At 38.3% G+C, this 21,803-nt stretch overlaps 1 protein-coding gene across 2 annotated transcripts in view; it reads left to right on the top strand.

Annotated features, from left to right (window-relative positions):
* The window catches only part of LOC120860471 (muscarinic acetylcholine receptor M3), a 392,147-nt gene that overhangs the window by 245,606 nt on the left and 124,738 nt on the right, over positions 1 to 21,803 (top strand). The window lies entirely within an intron of this gene.

The raw sequence follows: 21,803 nt of genomic DNA, 5'->3' as shown, positions 1-21,803 counted from the left end.
CACATGTGAACACTAGAGAAGAGCTGGGTGTGAGGAGAGGTCGAGTGTGATTTATCCAGATGTGTACACAAACACCAGGGGTGGATAAAGACAGAATTTGGCCATTATCTCATTGGGGCTTTACTAAAACTATATTTCCTCCATGAAAGTGTTAGTCACTCTGACATTTTGCAACCCCATGGCTCCTCTGTCCATGGAATTCTCCAGCCAAGAATACTGGAGTGGGTTGCCATTCCTTTCTCCAGGAGATCTTCCCAAACCAGGAATCGAACCAAGGTCTCCTGCCTATCCCGGTTGAGGTTGACCCAAAGTTTCAGACCAGCTTCGGGTAGTGTTAGTGGTATAGTGGTAAGCATAGCTGCCTTCAAGACAAACTTCATGTGCTCACCCTTTTTATTTTTTTAAACTGGAATATATTTGCTTTATAATGTTGTGTTAGTTTCTGCTGTACAAAAAGTGAATCAGCTATATGTCTACATATATCCCCTCTTCCTTGAGTTCCCTGTGCTATACAGTTTCTCATTAGTTATCTATTTTGTACAAAGTAATTTATATATGTTAATCCCAATCTCACAACTCATCCCACTTTCCTTATCCCCCTTGGTAGTCATGTTTGTTCTCTACATCTGTGTCTTTATTTCTTCTTTGCAAATAAGTTCATCTATACTATTTTTCTAGATTCCACATATATGTATTAAAATATGATAATTGTTTTCCTTTTTGACTTTGAAGGAGTTTTAAATAGCTGCCTGGAAAACCCTGTTTCTCAAAAGAGCTTCATATCCCTTCTATGTGCATGCAGTTTTTCATAAGAGAAAGCAATTTTGGTACCTTCTGAATGTCCAAACGTAGCATAATGGGTTAATAAATTAGGTGACATTAACTCAGCAGAATAATTTTGGTAAGAAGAGATGACTCTCTAGACACTTCTCATCAAGATTTATCTCTAAAGTTGACAAATTTTGAACAGGTAAAGACATATCCACGTAGTTAATGTTGAAGAGAATCTTGTCCAGATGAGCCTGAAATTGCCTTTGATTGAATAACAGGTGTGATCGTATGAAGGAATTTAGTCATGCAGTTAACTGGCTACCACTGAGGTAACATTATATGACTCTAGAAAGTCTCCTCTGCTTCTTTTCATAGTCTTCAACTCAGAATATTCTAGAAAAAAAAATTTTTCAAGGCGCTTCTGGAATCATAGACTTAAAATAGGCTAGAATGGAAAGGGACCTAGCTCATCATTTTAGAGATGAGGAGACTCTGCCAGTCACAGGGTGCCTTACTCAGTGGTCCAGGAGGTACTGATACTACTGATGCTGTCATTCCACTGCCCAGGCCTCTCCAGGAAAATGCTGATCTTTCACAGTGGGAGCCAGCCAACCTCTCTGCTGCTTGCTCTCCATTCTGAGAGCCTTGGGATCTGTCTCTGTCCCCCTGTTACTCTTCATGGCCTCCTAGGAAGCAGGGAGATCCCTTTGCTGTTGGCCCCTGGGCCCTGCTGACTATTAAGTTCTCATCACTATGGCAATAAGTCCTGTTCAGGGTAAAACCCGGTTAATGCTCTATTATTTTCTAGTTATGAGCTTTGTAATGCTAATTGCTTATAGCAACAGAAAATAGGAACTTATGCAGACTTTATTTTGACAGTCTGTGACATTTGACAGAAATAAGCTGAAAACAACATTTTTAGGACAAAAGATCAGTAGTTTATCCTCTTGATGTTATTGGTGTCAGGTTGGTCATAAAAGCAGAAGTCTACTTCTTTCCTTGCTCAAAAAGTGGCTTTGTTGGGTAAGAGCCCAACTTCTGACTTTTATGTATTTTATTTGATGTGTGAATGTATAAAATATATTAGAAAGGCCCTCGAGAGGTCAGTACATTTAGGATGCATGTACATAATCAAACTGAGGAAAAAAACTAAACTGGAAAGAAAATAAATTTAATAAAATGAATGAGCATTTTCTTAACAAAAATATATGCTAGAAGTGGGAGAGATAAGTAAAGAGTGGTATATATAAATAACTGAAATTCTGAGAGCTTATTGTTAAATTACCATAAATGGATATGCTGTCATATAGAAGAAATAATAAAATGAAGGGAAAGCAAGAAGAAAAACAACAGAGCTGTCACAGCACACTGTCCTGCCAAGGCTTGTTGAAATACAGGATGAATAAAAAGGGTCCTTTAAGCATAATATTATAAATAAAGATTTATTTACCAATACTATAGATAAAGATGTTTAAAAATCTTCCCCTTTAGAATATAGTGAAGCCTTAATGTCATTTCCTGTTTTCTTGATTTTAGTAAGCATGCATAGGGAGCTATAGAGAGTTCATGAAATATCTGACCTGTCCTCTTACAAAGTGTTCTCCATGTGATATCAGATATGGAGAATCCAGAAGGAAGGACATTCATGCACCTCAGATCATGAATCTCACTCACCCTCCTGGCCAGGTGGATGGGGAAGTGGTTCTTACATAAGCAAAACAGTCAAGCTTTCAACCAGCTAAACTACTTTAAGAACATACAGACGCTTACACTTTAGAACAAAAACTTCTAGAAGGCTTAATATTGGTTCAGTAGTAGATTTAGAAAAGAGATGGAACACAAACCAACAAAAATAACAAATTCACAAAAACCCTGGTGTCTTATTCTAGGTCTGCCTATAAAACACTGTATCCCTTAAAAGTTCTTTAACAGTTCCTTAAAATACTTGTACATAGAAAGCTATACATACCCAGTGCGTGTGTGCGTGCTAAGTCACTTCAGTACCGTCCAACTCTCGGTGACCCCATGATCTGGAGCCCTCCAGGCTCCCTCTGTCCATGGGATTCTCCAAGCAAGAATACTGGAGTGGGTTGCCGTGCCCTCCTCCAGGAGATCTTCCCAACCCAAGGATCAAAACTGCATCTCTCATGTCTCCTGCATTGGCAGACAGATTCTTCACCACTAGCACCATGTGGGAAGCCCATATATACCCAGAGAAAAATATAATTCAAAAAGACACATTCACGCCAATTTCATTGCAGCACTGTTTTCAATAGCCAAGACATGGAAACAACCTAAATATCCATCAACAGAGGAATGGATAAAGAAGTATATTACATATATATACAATGGATTATTACTCAGTCATTGAAAAGAAAAAAAATGGGTCATTTGTAGGCATGTGGATGGACCTAGAGACTGTCATACAGGATGAAGTAAGTTAGAAAGAGAAAAACAAATATTGTATATTAGTGCATAAATGTAGAATTGAGAAAAAAGGCATAAATTATCTTATTTGCAAAGCAGAAATAGAGACACAGTGTAGACATCAAATATATGGACACCAAAGGGGAAGGAATTGAGGGTAGGATGAATTGGGAGATTGGGATTAAAATATATATACTGCAAATATATATATATATATGTATAAAATAGATAACTAATGAGAATCTACTGTAATGCACAGGGAACTCGACTCAATGCTCTGTGGTGACCTAAATGGGAAGGAAATTCAAAAAAAGGGGGATATATGTATACATATAGTGGATTCACTTTGCTGTACAGCAGAAACAAGCACAACGCTGTAAAGCAACTATACTCCAATAAAAATTGATTTATTTTTAAAGTTTCTTAAATCCTTCAGGGGTCTGAAGCATCCTATTAAAAGAAAAAAAAAACTTTGTCTCTTCTAGGAAAATACTATGAGATGTAAAGAGGGATAATGGGAAAGGACCTTCTGAACATTTAAAAGGAGATATTATGTGTGTGTGTTATATATGATACATGATACATATGTGTGTGTGTGTGTGTATGTGTGTGTATGGAGAGAGAGAGAGAATATTATGGAGAAATCAAAACACATAATTCCTAGGACTTTCTAATTCTAAGAAAAATTGTGAAGTTTTGGCCATTTAAAGTTCATCTGGGTACAAAATACAAATAGAGTTCCTAGGATATATATTAAATAATGTATCAAAAATAGAAAATGTTGGCAGAAAGGATTTAAGCTTGCTGACCAGATTTCTGTTGTTAAGTTTCACTTCTTAACCAACTGACTTTTGTAGACTTTTCTTTCTGACAAAATCTCAATAAAAGTCTACTACATGCAACATGGAAAGCAAACTAGTGTGATTATTTTAAAAATGAGTATTTTCTGTACATTCCTAAGATAAATTGAAGTCACATTGCTGATTAAATATTAGGGTATTAAACTAATGGCGTGGCAGCCTGGATGGGAGCTGAGTTTGGGGGAGAATGAGTACATGTATATGTACGGCTTAGTTGCTCTGCTGTGGGCCTGAAACTATGGTGACATTGTTAATCAGTTATACTCCAATATAAAATAAAAGGTTTTTAAAAACTAATGGCATAAAACGTGTCTTCAGGAATCTACACATTTCAGACCTGAGACTTAAATTCCAATTCTGTGTCCTCCATTTCTACTGCCAGAAAAGGAAAGCAACCTAATGAGAATCATCTCAGACTTATGTAAAAGAACTTCCTATTTCTCTGAACATGTAGGTCCCTGTAATAAAAACAACTACTTTGGAGAAGTAAAAGAGAACTTTTGAGGTTATGAAATTCCTCTTTCATTGCAATAAACATTCATTATGCTGTCCTTATAGAATTAGGACTATCAACAGATCACTTCTGGTGGTCATTTGAAATGAATAATTATACATTATATAGTGAGTGGAGTATATATAGAGCATGAATAATAATCATAATAGTATTAATAACTGTAATTCACTATTTATATGTGCCAGGTGATTTATTTACTGTATCTTCACAATGACTGTGCAAGATACATACTGTCTTTCAGGAGATAGCATGGTAATCTGATTCATCAGGTTCCAAAGCTAGCGCCTTTTTTAGTTATACCAGAATTTCCTTAAGTGTGTCCTACAAATATCGATGTATAGGTGAGTCACTCTGGGTATCTTGTTAAAATTTTGGCTCAGGTTCAGTAGGGTTGGAGTGAAAGACCTGAGATTCTGCATTTCTGACAAGCTCCCAGGCCATGTCAATGCTGCTGGTCCATGGGCCACACCTCAAGTAGCAAGGTTCTAAAGTGGGATCATTCCAGAGTATATTAATATAAATGATTAAATCAAAAAGTACTCCTTTCAACATAACAGGAGAGATGGAGCTACCAGGACTGAACCAATCACTTCAATGTAGGTTTTTTCACAGCCCTTAGTTTTCAGTACTAGTCACTTCATGGGAAATAGATGGGGAAACAGTGGAAACAGTGTCAGACATTATTTTGGGGGGCTCCAAAATCACTGCAGATGGTGATTGCAGCCATGAAATTAAAAGACATTTACTCCTTGGAAGGAAAATTATGACCAACCTAGATAGCATATTCAAAAGCAGAGACATTACTTTGCCAACAAAGGTCCGTCTGGTCAAGGCTATGGTTTTTCCAGTAGTCATGTATGGATGTGAGAGTTGGACTGTGAAGACAGCTGAGTGCTGAAGAATTGGTGCTTTTGAACTGTGGTTTTGGAGAAGACTCTTGAGAGTTCCTTGGACTGCAAGGAGATCCAACCAGTCCATTCTAAAGGAGATCAGTCCTGGGTTTTCATTGGAAGGACTGATGCTAAAGCTGAAACTCCAATACTTTGGCCGCCTGATGGGAAGAGCTGACTCATTGGAAAAGGCTCTGATTGGGGGCAGGAGGAGAAGGGGACGACAGAGGATGAGATGGCTGGATGGCATCACCGACTTGATGGACATGAGTCTGAGTGAACTCCAGGAGTTGGTGATGGACAGGGAGGCCTGGTGTGCTGCAGTTCATGGGGTCGCAAAGAGTCGGCCATGACTGAGCGACTGAACTGAACTGAATGTGCATGTGACTTCCGGAGGTGAATGGTATACACCCCATTTTTCAGATTTTTTTGGCAGTAGGAATTTTTTCTTGTAAAGCATAGCGCAGGATTAATGTTCACTTCTGAAGCATTGCATTCCATCAGGCTGACTGCCTAAAGGTAACTTTTTTTTTTTCCTGAAAAAATTGAAATAAAACAGTAGTCAGGAGAAGGTAAAATTATATAACCATTATTATGCCTAATATAAGCCAAGTAGTTACCAGAGTTGGGAAGGGATGGGGTGAATAGGGAATACAAAGATGAATAAAGCACGACTTGTGCCTTCAAGGAGAGATCAACATGGTGAAAATAAATGCGTAAAAAATTAACTGCAGGGCAGGATTAAATGAATTCTAAGTGCAGGGTGAAAAAAAAACACGTGCTGTAAGAAATAATAGGAGGAATTGTTAATTTTAATCTTTCGTTAGTACTTTGGAATTTTACTTTTTTTTTTTTTTCTTTATCTAATGCTTCCTTTATTGAAATCCTAGACACAGTAGGGATTGCTTACAGAGAGATATAGAAGACTTACTATTTTTTTTTTTTTCAGGTTTAGCCTTTTCCTGAATCCTAAGTTTCTTCTTTGCTTTACTTTTCCATGGGGCCAGGCTAGAATATCAGTGATTTTATTTTTCTGCAGAATATGTCCTATACGACTTTGCACATCTAGATCTGAACGGGCTGTGGGACTAGGGAGGGGTCCCAGGCAGCATCTGTGTTATATGTTCATGTGCCTTTGTGACCTTCTGGCAATCTTAGTTTCATCAGTCAAGTCAAAGACATAATCTCAGTGAAACGTAAAAACATCTTTAACTTGGAATGTGAAGATATTAACAGGAAATATGTGACTTCCTATGAAAATGCAATTCAGAAGAAAGTTAGGTGCCTGGATAAACAGTTCAGTTCAGTCGCTCAGTCATGTCTGACTCTTTGCGACCCCATGGACCACATCACGCCAGGCCTCCCTGTCCATCACCAACTCCCAGAGTCTACCCAACCCCATGTCCATTGAGTCGGTGCTGCCATCCAGCCATCTCATCCTCTGTCGTCCCCTTCTCCTCCTGCCCTCAATCTTTCCCAGCATCATGGTCTTTTCAAACGCCAAAGTATTGGAGTTTCAGCTTCAACTCCAGTCCTTCCAATGAAAACCCAGGACTGATCTCCTTTAGAATGGACTGGTTGGATCTCCTTGCAGTCCAAGGAACTCTCAAGAGTCTTCTCCAAAACCACGGTTCAAAAACATCAGTTCTTCAGTGCTCAGCTTTCTTTATAGTCCAACTCTCACATCCATACATGACTACTGGAAAAAACATAGCCTTGACTAGACGGACCTTTGTTGGCAAAGTAATGTCTCTGCTTTTTAATATGCTGTCTAGGTTGGTCATAACTTTTCTCCCAAGGAGTAAATGTCTTTTAATTTCATGGCTGCAATCACCATCTGCAGTGATTTTGGAGCCCCCCAAAATAAAGTCAGCCACTGTTTCCACTGTTTCCCCATCTATTTGCCATGAAGTGATGGGACCGGATGCCAGGATAAACATTTTAGTGGTCTCAAATTTAAGGATTCAAGGATGTTTGCCTTGGAAGCTTTCTTCACTGTTTGGGTAGACACGGGACAGGACCACAGGGGAGGTGGCTGCCTAGGTGACCAAGGGAAGGCTAGTGAAGGACATTGGAAGGACAGCAGGGTGATGACCACACCAGAAACTGTTGGATTTAAAATAACTAGTGTTGGTTGTATACCTGAAATTAATGAAATATTGTGAATCTACTAGACCTCAAACAAACTGAATTTTGTCAAAGTGAGTAATATAAAGAATCCAAACCTTTGTTCAGAGTCACACTTGTCCCCAAATGAAAGTAATTGTGTGAGTTTTATATCAATTTGTCATAACAGTGATATTCAAGTGAAATATATTTCTGTACATTCACATTTCTAACGGTGCTTCTTTTCAATGGATGAGTTACCTAACCTCTTGATTTCAGAAGCATTTAACCTAAGAAGCATTTAACACCACCTGTTCACCTTGACTTTATCCATTGTGGCATTCTCAGCATTCCCTCCTGAATCTCTTCAACTCTAACTTCTCTGCCCATTCCCACCTTTGGACTTGCCTAATCTCTAGCCTAGATGATAGGAACCGCCTTCTCGTTGATCGATTTGCTGTAAGAACTACTTACTCCAGACTCTTCACACTGCCACCAGGATTCTCTCCAAAAAAAGAAAAAAGAAAAAAATATAGCAAATCTACTTCTAGAGAACGTCTACAGAAACACTCACTTAAACAGATAAACATACATGTATCAAAATGTTAATTTCAGTTTTATTTGCAACAGAACAGTTGGGTGACCTCACTGTCAATGTGGAAATGATGAAATTTGTTCTAGTGCCTATACATTGTAGACTAGCCGGCAGCAAACTTTTTTTGTAAAGGGCCAATAGTAATGTTGTGGGCTTCTCAGGCCAAACTTTGCTTTTATATCAAGAAAATAGCTATAGACAACATGTGAACAAATGAGTCTGTCTGTGTTCCAATAAAACTTTATTTATGAAAACGGAGAGCTGTGCTAATTCGGCCCATTAACCTATGGGCTGCTAAGCCTGTTGTAGATTACCATGCAGATGTTAAGGACAATGAGGTTAAATGCAAGTGCTAACAGGAAAGCATATCCACAGTATGTGTGGTGTAGTGCTGTTAGTTGCTCAGTTGTGTCTGACTCTTTGCAACCCATGGACTGTAGCCTGCTCCTCTGTCGATGGAATTTTCCAGGCAGGGAAACTGGAATGGGTTGCCATTCCATTCTTCAGAGGACCATCCAGACACAGGGATCGAACCTGGGTCTCCTGCATTGCAGGCAGATTCTTTACCATCTGATCCACCAGGGAAGCCCATAATTCAGCACGCTACAGATACATTCTCTTTGTTATCCTGTCTTTGTTTGTGGTTCTATTTTTGTTTAAAAGATAGATACATATCAGACAGAAGAAGATACATGTAACAGAGAAATAAATAGATAAAGTAGATAACACAGTATGTGTGAAAAAGAGAAATCCAGAAAATACATACCAGATATTACTAGAAAATTCCCCTGAGATAGAATATATGCGAAGGCAAGGAGACTTTCCATTTTTATATATTTTACATTTTAATATATTCTGTATTATTTAAACTTTTACATGATTTATATATTATATTCTTGTTATAGAAAAACATTGAAATAATGAATTCTATTCCCAAATCTGATTCGATACTTCAGTGTTCAAAGACCTTCTATTACTCTGCCTCATCTGTAGTATAAACTCCAAGCAGTTCATCAGAGCATCAAAGGCAGTTCATGATGCGCCCAGCTGTCTGTCCTGGTCTCATCTCCTATCCTCCTGCCTCCTCTGCAAAATCTCCCTACTCCCAAGACTGCCATGCCTCTCCATGACTCCCTTTCTTTACAAAGACCACTTCCCTTTCTCTAAATGACTTCTGTCTTGCTTCTCCTCCAGACAAACTCATACTCATATTTCACAGCCCCACCAAACGTCCCCTGATTTCACAGCTTTCCTGTCTTTTCAGGCAGAAGTTGCTCCCAACCTTTTATGTTAATGGACACTTGGTTCCATTTCCCATATCTGCTATTAGTTTATTATCATTTCTGAATCCCCACACTCAGCACAGAGCTCAGCACCCAGTATTTACTCATTACCTATGCTGATGAAGACTTCGAGTTAAAGAAATATTTTGAGTATCTTAGTGATATAATATGGAGACTTTTCAATGAAATTAAAATATTTCAAAAAGCCTATAACATAGACTCATATGGCAAAAATTTTTAAATATCCCCACCTAGAAAAGGGTTCTTCATTAATGATCTATAATAGAAAAGTACACATTTGACTGTGCTTTAGAGCTTAACGTACTTAGGTGTTTTCAGCATCATCTAAGCAACCAAAATAAACAGAAGCTTTTTGCAATATAAGTCAAAAGCACACTTTATTCTAAAATGTTAATTTTATGGCTATATTTGTAGTGAACATATTCAGCAGCAAATGACATAATATTAAGAACTTTCTAGTCTCAAATATGAAATAGTCTAGAGGAAGGCAGGTGTGTTGATCTTGAATTAACTGCTCAGTGCTAGACACTCTTTCCATTTTCTGCTATTTCTTACCACACTGGCTTTGTTCCCCATCCTTATTGATACATGGTTGCAGAGTGGCTACTCCACCACCAAGAATCACATCTACATTCAAGAAGAAATTATAAGAGAAAAGGCCTTCACTTTGTCTTTTAATTCTGAAACAGAAGGCTTTACTAACAGTGTTTGACTTTCATTTCATTTGGGCCCTTACTGAGGGCCATTCATATCAATCTAGTCAAGGGATGTGAGATGAAGATGATTAGTTTGAATAAGTCATGATTTAACCCTTAAACCCTTTCCACCTATTATCTCAATATGTAAGGATTTTTTTTTAATTTAAATTTTTTATTTTATATTGCTATATCAATTCAGTTCTGTCACTCAGTCGTATCCAACTCTTTGAGACCCCATGGACTGTAACTTGCCAGGCTTCCCTGTCCATCACCAACTCCTGGAGCTTTCTCAAACTCATGTCCATCAAGTTGGTGATGCCATCCAACTATCTCATCCACTGTTGTTCCCATCCCCTCCTGCCTTCAATCTTTCCCAGCACCAGGGTCTTTTTCAAGGAGTCAGTTCTTCATATCAGGTGGCCAAAGTATTGGAGCTTCAGCTTCGACATCAGTCCTTCCAGTGAATATTCAGGGTTGATTTCCTTTAGCATGGACTGGTTTGATCTCCTTGCAGTCCAAGGGATTCTCAAGAGTCTTCTCCAATACCACAGTTCAAAAGCATCAATTCTTCAGCACTCAGCTTTCTTTATGGTTAAATTCTCACATCCATACATGACAACTGGAAAAACCATAGCTTTGACTAGACGGACCTTTGTTGGCAAAGTAATGTCTCTGCTTTTTAAAATACTGCCTAGGTTGGTCATAGCTTTTCTTCCAAGAAGCAAGCGTCTAAATTTCATGGCTGCATCTACCATCTGCAGTGATTTTGGAGCTCAAGAAAATAAAGTTCTGTCACTGTTTCCATTGTTTCCCTATCTATTTGCTGTGAAGTGATGGGACCAGATGTCATGATCTTCATTTTTTGAATGTTGAGTTTTAAGCCAGCTTTTTCACTCTCCTCTTTCACTTTCATCAAGAGGCTCTTTAGTTCCTCTTCACTTTCTCCCTTAAGGATAGTATCATCTGCATATCTGAGGTTATTGATATTTCTCCCTGCAATCTTGATTCCAGCTTGTGCTTCATCCAGCCCAGCATTTTGCATGATGTACTCTGTATATAAGGGAAGTAAGCAGGGTGACAATATTGGAGTGTAGCCAATTAGCTTGTTTAGCTGATTAACATGGAGTATTAGCCGATTAGCAATGTTGTAGTAGTTTCAGCTGCACAGCAAAGCAACCCAGCCATACATATACATGTACCCATTCTCCCTCAAACTCCCCTCCCATCCAGGCTACCACATGACATTGAGCAGAGTTCCCTGTGTAACACAGTAGATCCTGGTTGGTTATCCATTTTAAATATAGAGTGTGTACATGTCAATCCCAAACTTTCTAAATTATCCTTTCTCCCTTTCTTTCCCCCAAGGGAACCATAAGTTCATTCTCTAAGTCTATGAGTCTTTTTCTGTTTTGTAAATAAGTTCAGTTGTATCATTATTTTAGATCCCACATATAAGGGCTGTCATACGCTATTTCTCCTTCTCTGTCTGACTCACTTCACTCAGTACGACACTCACTAGGTCCATCTATGCTGCTGCAAATGGCATTGTTTCATTCTTTTTCATGGCAGCATAGTATTCCATTGTATATATGTACCACTTCTTCATCCATTTATGTTGTCGGTGGACATTTAGGATGCTTCTATGTCTTGGCTTCAATATGTAAGGATTTTGTTAGAATGGAAGACAGGAGGATGAGTCAAAGAACTACATCAGTGTTGCTTAGCCATTATCAGATTGGTAGATGACAGAACTCAAAAAAAATATTAGAAAAAAATGTCATGGGATTTACAGTTATACAGTAGGATTCTACCTTTAGCAGCTATGGGAACCTGAAATAATTACTTCACTTCCCTGGACTTTTTGCTCTATATATAAAATAGGAGAGAATACTATATATCTCATGGGATTATTGTGAGGGCACTAGCAAGGTGGCTTACCTCAAAGCCTGATGCATGACATGGCTGTCATGCCAGCAATGCCAGGTCTCTTTATTAGTCTTGGCACAGGGATTGAACTTGGTAGGTTCTTCATCTTTGAGTTTCAGTCTCCATCTGAGGCCACTGGTGTAACTGTTCTTTGTATAGTCATGACTGTGTCAGGCTAGATATAAATTAGGTGCTTTTAAAGCACTAAGTATGTATTTAAATAGTCAAAGTAGGAATACCTTGGCAATCTGTTTATTTAAGGAGAGTGATGAGGTGCTCACAACACAGAGCAGTTCCTGTGTTACTTAATCGTGAAAGTTAAATACTCTTTCAACACGGGGAGAAGAAAAATTTGTACAATCAGGATGTAAAAGAAGAAAATTTAATTTAGGAACCAATGCAAAATGAAGTATCTTTTGAATCTGAAGTCCTTAGAAGACATAGCTTTGATTAAATAAAATGTTTTATTCCTCAACGACAGAAGTTCCATTAAATAAAATAATAAGTCTCGGGGATTGCTTTGCGCTTCAGAATAGATAGTTTTGACCATCCAGGACTCTTCACCCATCCTTTCCTTCTGGCAACTTCTCCAGACACTGGGGATCCATCCATTGTGTTGTAGAAGGATGTGGCTAAAGTCCCTCAATTTAGAAACAAGAATTATCAGATTTCCGCCCACCCGCCCCACACTGCCCTTGTCAGAAACCCTTATTAATAAAAACGACCAGGAAGATTTTTCCCTTCACAGAGGAAAAATACACCATGCACCACCCAGACATTTCCCAACAGCTGCTGTGGTGTAGGGTGCTGAGAGAGAAGGATTTGGGGAAGGGGAAATAGCTTCCTTAAAGCTTAGTGTGCAATAGTTCTGGAATGCTTCCTGCCAAAAAAAAAAAAAAAGAGAGAGAGAGAGAGAGAGTCAACTCCATGGAGGAAAAAGATTTTGGAAAAAATTCAAAAATCAGAAAGAGAATGTAGAGAATGGACTGTGTACCCAGGGTGGGAAAGAGAGGGTGGAACGAATTAAGAGAGTAGCACTGACATGTATACACTACCGTGTATAAAATACAGCTAGTGGGAAGCTGCTGTATAGCACAAGGAGCCAGTTCAGCTCTGTGATGACCTAGAGGGGTGAGATGAGGGCAGTGGGGTGGCAGGGAGGCCTGAGAGGGAGGCATCACTTATAGATGGTACACGTTGTTGTAGAGCAGAAACTAGCATAACATTGTAAAGCAATTATCTTCCAGTTTAAAAAGCAAAAACACCCCCATGTATTCATTATATGGATTCTGTCTTTTGGGAGCTCTACTGAACTGAACTTTGCAATAAGTGCTGTCTTATATCCCTTGCTCGTCTGACAGCCTTCCATATCTGTTCTAATTTGGGGTCATGGCTCTGGAAAAAAGTTTATTTCTTTAGGTAAGTTTTTTAAAAAAAGAATTCAGAATATTTTTGAGAATTACTAAAATATCAAACAATAACTTTATCTTTGACACCCACATTAATAATCCAGTCACACTCTTCTATTTATTATTAAAGAAATAGTTTGAAGCTTGAAAGTTTTCCTACTTACTTCTTCAGGAATATTTGAACTGCAGCCCTGCACAATTAAGTATTGCTCTCTGAAAAGTACTTATTTGGGAAACTCCAGGTACTCTTTTTATTTAATATAGTCATCTTTTTTAAAAGTGCAGGACTGTCTTAGACAAATGTTAAATTTCTACCCAGATGGGAGGGATTTTCTGTCTTCAAAACCTTACCTAAAAGAATCCTGCTGTGAATAAGGTTTAAAAACATATATTATCTTTTGTAATATGAACAAAGTGTCCTTAGTCTCCTGAAACATCAACAGAAAATTCAGTTCAGCTTTAACTTGTACTTTGAGAACCCCCCAAATCTCTCAAAGTAGCAGCTGCTATTTCCTTTGTCTGACTGTATACATACAACAATTCCTGTAGTATGTTTGATCAAGGTTCCATTTTAGGCTGCTTGGTGAAAGAAAGCACCAGGCATTGTACAAAATGAATTGTAGAATATCTTCACGTGCTGGGAGACACAAACGTCTGGGGTATTGCATTTTGTCATTATATAATCAGTGGAAAGGTCAAACAGACTATCCTAGGGCAGCATTTGAGGAGAAGCAGCCTGAGGTTTAGGGATACTGCTAGTGATAACAAAAAGGGTTTTAGTTCAGTAGAGGGGAGTTTATAAGAAGAGAGATTTCTGGGAAGGATTAGTTTGGCTATAGTGCCCTGGTGAAACATCTCAACCTTAAGAGCCTTTTACCTGGTATACTTAGGGGTACACCTGAAGTTATAGCACGTTTTATGCATGTCTTAATAAGAGAAGTCTGGTAAGTTTTTTGCATCCCTCCTTTCTTTTGTGCTTGTTGTTTATTGTTTCTTCATTCATTTTCTTTGCACTGTCTTCTCTGTTAAAAGGGCCATCAAATGATGATTTGACATCTGGAGATGTTTCTCCTGTTATTTCCATAGCAGCATAGTATGGGGCTAAAAGCACAGACCATGGAGCCAGACTCCTTGGGTGTGAATCCGGGCTCTAATTGTTACCAGCATTGTGCCTCAATTTTCTCATCTGTAAAACAGGAATAATATTAATTCCTATCTTACAAAGTTGTTATAAAGATTACATGAATTAATGATTGTAAAGTCCTTAAAACATGTCTGAAGCATATTAAACACCTACATAAGTATGTCCTAAATTAATTTTTAAAACATTGTACCTGTTTTTAAATAAGATAATAATACAAAGGATTGTTCAACACATTCTAATTTCTCTCAATGTTGCTACTCAAAACTAGATGCCAAATTCCATATCTCTCTCACCCCCTGTCAGATAAAATTTCACAAAATTTTATAAAAGGAAAGGAGGAGGAGAAGAAAGCAACACTCTGCCCTTGGGAAAGGATATACTAAATGAAGATCATGCCAGGGAACTGACTCTAGACCTAAGTATAAAGCAGTACCTCCTTTATCTCAGAGTTGGAACAATAATTCTCTCAACCAAAGTTTTTTGACTATGTAGTCTATACTACATTGTACTATTTGCATTCTAGAAAGGTTTGTTAAACAGATGATTGTACACAGTGGGAAAATAGAAGACATCCCTAGGAATAAATATGAATTCCCCTAAAGAAAATCATGCCAAACCAACATCATCATTTTTTTTTAATAGAAGAGATTAGTAGAGTTAAACAGTGGGGCATCTTGACTTCACATGAGGATATCTTGACTACCGCAAGATATTTGATACAGTTTCTCTGGGTTCAGTGCTTGAAGAAAGTACAGATTGCTTAATAATACACAGAGATGGATGATTAATTAGACCAATAATTATAAAAAAGAAAACTAACATTATTTCATAAAACTTTTTTCTGGAAATTGTGCTTCATGGGGTGAGATAATTATAATCAACTGCAACAAAAACTTCAAGTAGATGGAACATTTATGCTATCAGGTTTAAGTTGGTAAACTTTAAGCCCCAGATTTGGGTGAGGGACATAGTTTTTGTTGAGGAAATTGGGGGATAGAGCTACATAGAGGTGAAAAAAACACAACCGTCTCCTGTTCTTTGCGCAGCTAGGTTATAAGGCTGACTAATGATTTATGCTATTTAGATGCAAATGAAGTGCAAAAAAAAAAAAAAAGAAAGCAAGCTTGTAGAGAGCCAGCTGTATTTTAGATTTTTATGTAAGACATTCGCAACAAACTTAAATCCCTCAAATAGTTGGAGGGTGTGTTTCTAGATACCTATATAATATGCCCTTGGCCAGTTTCTTTTCTTCAGGGGAACATAAGAAACACAGACCTGAGTCTGCTTTTGATCGACCGCCTCGGTATTCTGCCTAAGAGCAGTGCAGCAAGGAAAGACTGTATCCTTAAACATTACTGGAATAGCCTCAAAACACAAAATTGCACAATCAGACTTGACATTATGCAAGTCTTTTAGAGTTCCAGGTATTTGCAACCTTTACCAATTCCTGAAGTAATAAGTGACAAAAGTTCGTTATACACTGATTAGGCAGTACTTTTATTTATCCTGGGCTCAATTAACTTCTGAAATCCCCAAAACATCACCTCACCACCCTCTCTCCATCTCCAGGTTCTAATAGCATCTGGCTATAAAAGTTCCATATTTACCCTCCCCGTTCCTTTTGATTCTGTGGACTTCCATCAGCTCCCTCTTCCACATTCATCTTGGCAGATGAGAATTTATGCAGATTTAACAACCCCCTCCCAACTGTGATCATTCCTACTCCTTTGCTTTGGCCCCACTCCAGTAACCTTATAGGATTCTCCCTGGGCAGTAACGAGGAACTCAAGTCCTTCTGGTGAGGTGGATGGTTGTGAATTGTTGGTTTGCATACAATGTTTTCCTGATAGCAGTGAGGGGATTTGGATTGGGTTCAGAAATGACTTGGACGTTACCCACACGCAATCCTGTAATTCCTCTCCTTAGAGCCACAATTATAAGGGATGCCAGGTCCTATTCATTTTGGCCTTTTTTGTCCAACTTTTTCTTCTCTGATTATAAACACTTGCCATGACCATATAAAGTCCTATCCTTAAAGGATACTCACTTATAGTTTCAGAAAGGTGACGTCTCCGAGTGCAGCTCCGTTTCCACCCTTCTTCCTTCAAAAAGTGTAGACAAACAATAACTTCTTGTCACCTATCAGAAGAAGTGGACAGTTTTTTCCTTTCTTTCTATTTACAGTGATCACTTATTAATCAGTATTTGTGAGGTTTTTGGTGTTTTTTTTTACATTTTTAGGCACAGAATTAACTTACTAGTAACAATGCCTTATATAAATTATTTGAGCCTCGCTGTGTAAATATTTGGAGTGGGGGCTAGGGGAAAGAGGTGCTAAGTTATCTCTAATACCTCTTCCAGCTCTATTTTTCAGTGATTTTCATTAAGTCTCTTTTTCTTTTATTGCTTACTAGATTTGCATACCAAATTGTTACTTAAAACTGATCAGCATTGCACCCCACAGTTGTCTAGCATTTCCATTGTCTCCTCAGTTCCCTTGCTCTCTTTCCAATTTGCCATCTGTCCGTTTGCTGACTTGGCAATATCTCTACCACCCTCGTGCCAGCTTTGCAACCTCTCAGCAAAGCTTGCAGCTCCTTATGCATGATATGAGGGTCTCAGTATAAATAGAACCAGGGAGGCAGAGGGAAGCCTTCCAGCCCCTGCCGGTGTGATTGCTCCCCTGTAAACTGCATAGGACACATCCAGCATCCTCTTGGCCCATGATTGTAGATGAATCCCCTGTGACCTCATTTAGAACCTAATGAGTTGGGAAAACTAAAATTTAGTTATGTGACTTCTTCTAGTTAAATTTTGAGTTATAAAGCCTGCATGATTTTAAATGGATTTTGGAATTTAGTTGAGATGAGCATTTGAGGATGTAAAAATAGAAAAATAAATCACTTAAGCCCCTGGCTTTCTGTCCGCTTGCATGGAGACACATAGCTGTTTTCTTTGTTACAGTCTCACCCTGTCTCTATGTTCCTTGAGATGTTTGCCGTACTCCTCTGTCTTCTTTCCGCATGAGGTTTCTTTCTCTCTCTCTTTTTAATGTTTATGTAATTTCTTATTATCTCTGTGATACTTTGTGGATTTTTCATCTCATGTTTGCCTTGGATGATGATTTCTCCTGATCCCACAGGTATTATCCGGGATTGACAAGGGTTAGTTCCTTCAGGAAGAAATGGGGACTAAACTGATTATGGGAACAACTGTCACCAAGAGCCTATAATTTTTATTTTAATCTTCATGGAAGAGTTTAGTTTGTAGATCCTTCCTGCTTTGGCCCTTAGGAGCCTTTCCTATGCAACGGAGTGCAAATATTTTTGGGGGGTAAAAATGCATTAAAAAATTATGTGTGTGTGTGTTTGTGTATGTATGTACATATGGGTAAATGATCTTAGATAGTAGATCCATGGGCTTGCATGATATCAACTGATCTATTAATGATATTTTAAACATTATCTCAGGTTACTGAAATACATTAAAGGATTCATCAGCTGCACCTTTAATCCATCTTCTGTTTCCTCTATGATAGCTTTAACCTGTACTACTCCTGATGTCCATTTAATTTTAGGAGGACTGCGCATTGTTATCGTCAAGATGAAGTCTGATTTCAGTTTATTTTTAAAAAACATAGTAAAAAAAAAACAGAGCCATCTTGCCTTCATTTAGGTATAGCTCATTATATTAACATTTTCTGCCCACTCTGCTAAGCTGTGTTGTGGCAAAAGCAAATTGTAATTATTACCAATGCTTATAAAATACTATGTGCTGAGTGTCATTTTAAGTTCATTATAGGTATTGCCTCATTTAATCCTCATATTCCCCTGGGAGAGAAACTGTTATTAGGCAAAAGAGACAGAAGTATACCATCAAACAACTTAGGGCATCATTTTCACAGTGGAAGTCAAGGTAGGAACTGGGTAAGCAGAGTGCAGGACAGGAGTTTGGAGAGCAGTAAGCCAGGTTGTGGAATATCTCTTAGCTAAACCAGTTTGAAGTTACAGCAGGGCCTGGGGTGGGAGGTGCTGTTAAAGGACATTATGTAAGTAAATTCAATAATTCAGATTTATTTCTCAGAAAGACCATTCTGGCTTAAATGCAGGCAGAAGGCAGGATGACTAATTAGTGGGCAATTGCAATAAACCAGAGGAAAGTGAAAAGGTTCAAACCTAGGGTATTGGCTTTTGTAAAGAGAATGGCACTAATTCATATAGAAAATGTGGGAAGACCAGGCAGGAAAGGAGAGATGGCAAGCTCAATTTTGGATCTCTAGAATCTGAAGTGCCAGAGTCATCAAATCATGGTATCTACCAGGCAGCTGAAGAACCTTGTCTGAAAGTCGGAGGACGTTTGATTTGAAGAAACAGAGTTCCCCTTGAGATAGCTGGTAAAGGCAGGGAGCTCAGGCAGTTACATAAAGCCATCCCCATACAGAGAGAGAAACCCACAGGGCAGAGGATGCCCCAGAAGCTGTATAGTAGCTTGAAAGGAGCCTACCAGGAGGAAAGAAAACCAGGAGAGAATGAAATCTCAGAAGCTAGAACAGGAGTTTCCAGGGGCAGGAATGTTCAATAACCTGGATTCCTGAGAGATAAGTCAAATAAGAGTAGGAAAAGGATCAGTAGATTCAGCAGTTCAGAGGTCTTTGTGGCGCGAGGACAGGTCAGTGAGAGTCAAACAGTCCTAGACTGCAGTGTGGGCCAGCTGGCCCATGTTCAGAGGACGAGGGGACAGCATCTCCTTCTAAGGAGAAGGAGCATGATAACCAGCACAACTGAGTTCACACTATAGCCCCATCATTTACAAGTTGTCCTGTCTTAGGTGAGAACACACCTTTCCAGCAGTTTTCTGACATGTGAAGTTAATACTATGCATCTCAGGGAATACTTGGAGGATTAAATGTGCCGATGTAAATAAAAGGCTTTTACATATAAAAGCTGTTGTATGTGATATATGTCATTTATCTATATGTAACATATTTTGTAACATTTTCTTTATATTTATAACAAATGTGTAACATATAAAATCTATATTATATTTACATAGATGTATTTAAAGTAATTTGTTAATGTGAATAGTTGTTCCTTTTAACTGTAATTCTTACATTAAATAGTTAAGTGTTTTTCTTCCTTTGAATCTCATGTTGAAAAAAATATTTTAATGTTAGAAAACCAGACAACCGCTGAGCTCCAGCAGCTAGACATTTGTACATGTTTTATTTGAATGACCCCAAATGAAAATCTGTGTTAAATCACCAAAGAAGGATGAAACTTCATTCACATGCTATTTTAATTATTTGAAGAGATATTAAATATGTATTCTTTATGACAGTTCTAGGTGATGTAACTGATAAACTCCAAAAACTCAGTGAATTACAACAGTGTTAACTTATATTACATTTATGCAAGAATCCACTTTGGATTTTTATGGTCAGCAGTCTCTTCCCTAAGCAGTGCTTTGAGGATCATTGCATCCTCTGGGCTTATCCTGTCTGCTATGGTTTCACAACCACTCTAAGGATGTCTCCATCACAACCACTGGGAGAAGGAAAAGAAAATATAAGACTGGGCATGGGAGGGAGTGCTATGGGCTGGGCTTGTAGTGATGCATATTACTTCTGTCCATGTCCCACTGATAGCAGTCAGACCTACCTGTTACAAAAGAGACTGGAGGAAGTCATCTAGCTGTATGCTTAGAAGGAAAGAGAATGAATTTGGTAATAATTAGCCAGTGTATGCCTAGTATGTAAGCAATAACGAATAAGGCATAAATTTTTTACTGTTATTAACCAGAATACCACTTTCCCAGCCACATTGAATAAATATGCAGTTAGTTCCATTTTAGTCTTTTGAGGATTACCTGAGATAATTCCTCATTAGTCTTCTGAGGATTACTTAAGATAAATATCTTTTCTCTAGCCTGGTGATTGTGCAACTTAAACAGAGGCAAACACAAAATTGTTAGCAGCAGAACTAAAAGTGGGAAGATCAGTTCTCTGACCTCTTGCACAGAATATTAGTTCCTAAATCGCATTAACCTCCTAAAGCATAAACATGACAGAGCCAAGACCTGGCTTGTACCTCCAAATACAACCTTATTGACATCAGAGTCAGTTGGAGGGTAGAGAGTCATCTATTCAGCAGTTATACAAAATGAGAAACTTTCTGAAAAGAACAGTTTAAAAGAAAACATACAGTAAAATTATTCACAAACTGCTTTGTATAGTTTTTACTAGCAAAATTCCACATGCGCACACACACACAAAATAGACAAATATGTGCAGGAGTCTCTCCTGAAGAAAAGCTAGCATGTCCTACAGCTTGTCCAGATCAATAGGATTTCTTTAGAAGGGGCACATTTAGCAATTTTAGTAATATCATTAAAGATCTGCTGACAAGGAGCACTGTGTTGAGTGAATACATCTGAGAATCTCTGCATCTCTAGCAGCTGTAGAAATGTGATTGGTGGTATTTCAGTTTTTCTCATCAGTTATGTTTTTTGAGGTTCAAAGTCATGATACATTTTGCTGGCCATCCTGAGGCTTGCTTTGCTCTTGGAGATCTTGAACCAAATAGAAACTTGAATGTAATCTCTGTTCGTTCTGAGAACTTGAGGAGAAAAAAAAAAGTATTCCATTAGAATTCATTAGAATACAGATGCTAAGATGGTATGGAAAAGAGCGAATAGGTCTTTGTTAAGTTGGGTGAGGAGACAGGATTAAAAGTCTATGGATGCAGACATGAAGATGAGAAAGTAATGGGGGTGCCAGAACCACATTGGGTGTGTGGGCAGGTACGGGAAGACCTTTAATAATATATGTGTGTGTGTGTGTTTAGTCTTTAAAAAAAAAAATTATTGAAGTGTAGTTGATTTACCATGTTATGTTAGTTTCAGGTGTACAGCAAAGTGAATCAGTTATACATACACATGTATCCACTCTTCTTAGCATCTTTTCCCATGCAGGTCATTACAGAGTGTTTAGTAGAGTTCCCTGTGCTATATGGGTGAGTGCATGCTCAGACACTCAGACGAGTCCAACCCTTTGCGACTCCGTTGGTTGTAACCCTCCAGTCTCCTCTGTCCATGGAATTTTCTCGGCAAGAATACTGGAGTAAGTTGCCATTTCTTCCCCTGGGAGATCTTCCCAAACCAG

This window comes from Oryx dammah, unplaced genomic scaffold (genome assembly GCF_014754425.2).
Source record: "Oryx dammah isolate SB20612 unplaced genomic scaffold, SCBI_Odam_1.1 HiC_scaffold_11077, whole genome shotgun sequence".
NCBI lineage: Eukaryota > Metazoa > Chordata > Mammalia > Artiodactyla > Bovidae > Oryx > Oryx dammah.
This window is presented reverse-complemented; position numbering and strand designations above follow the sequence as displayed.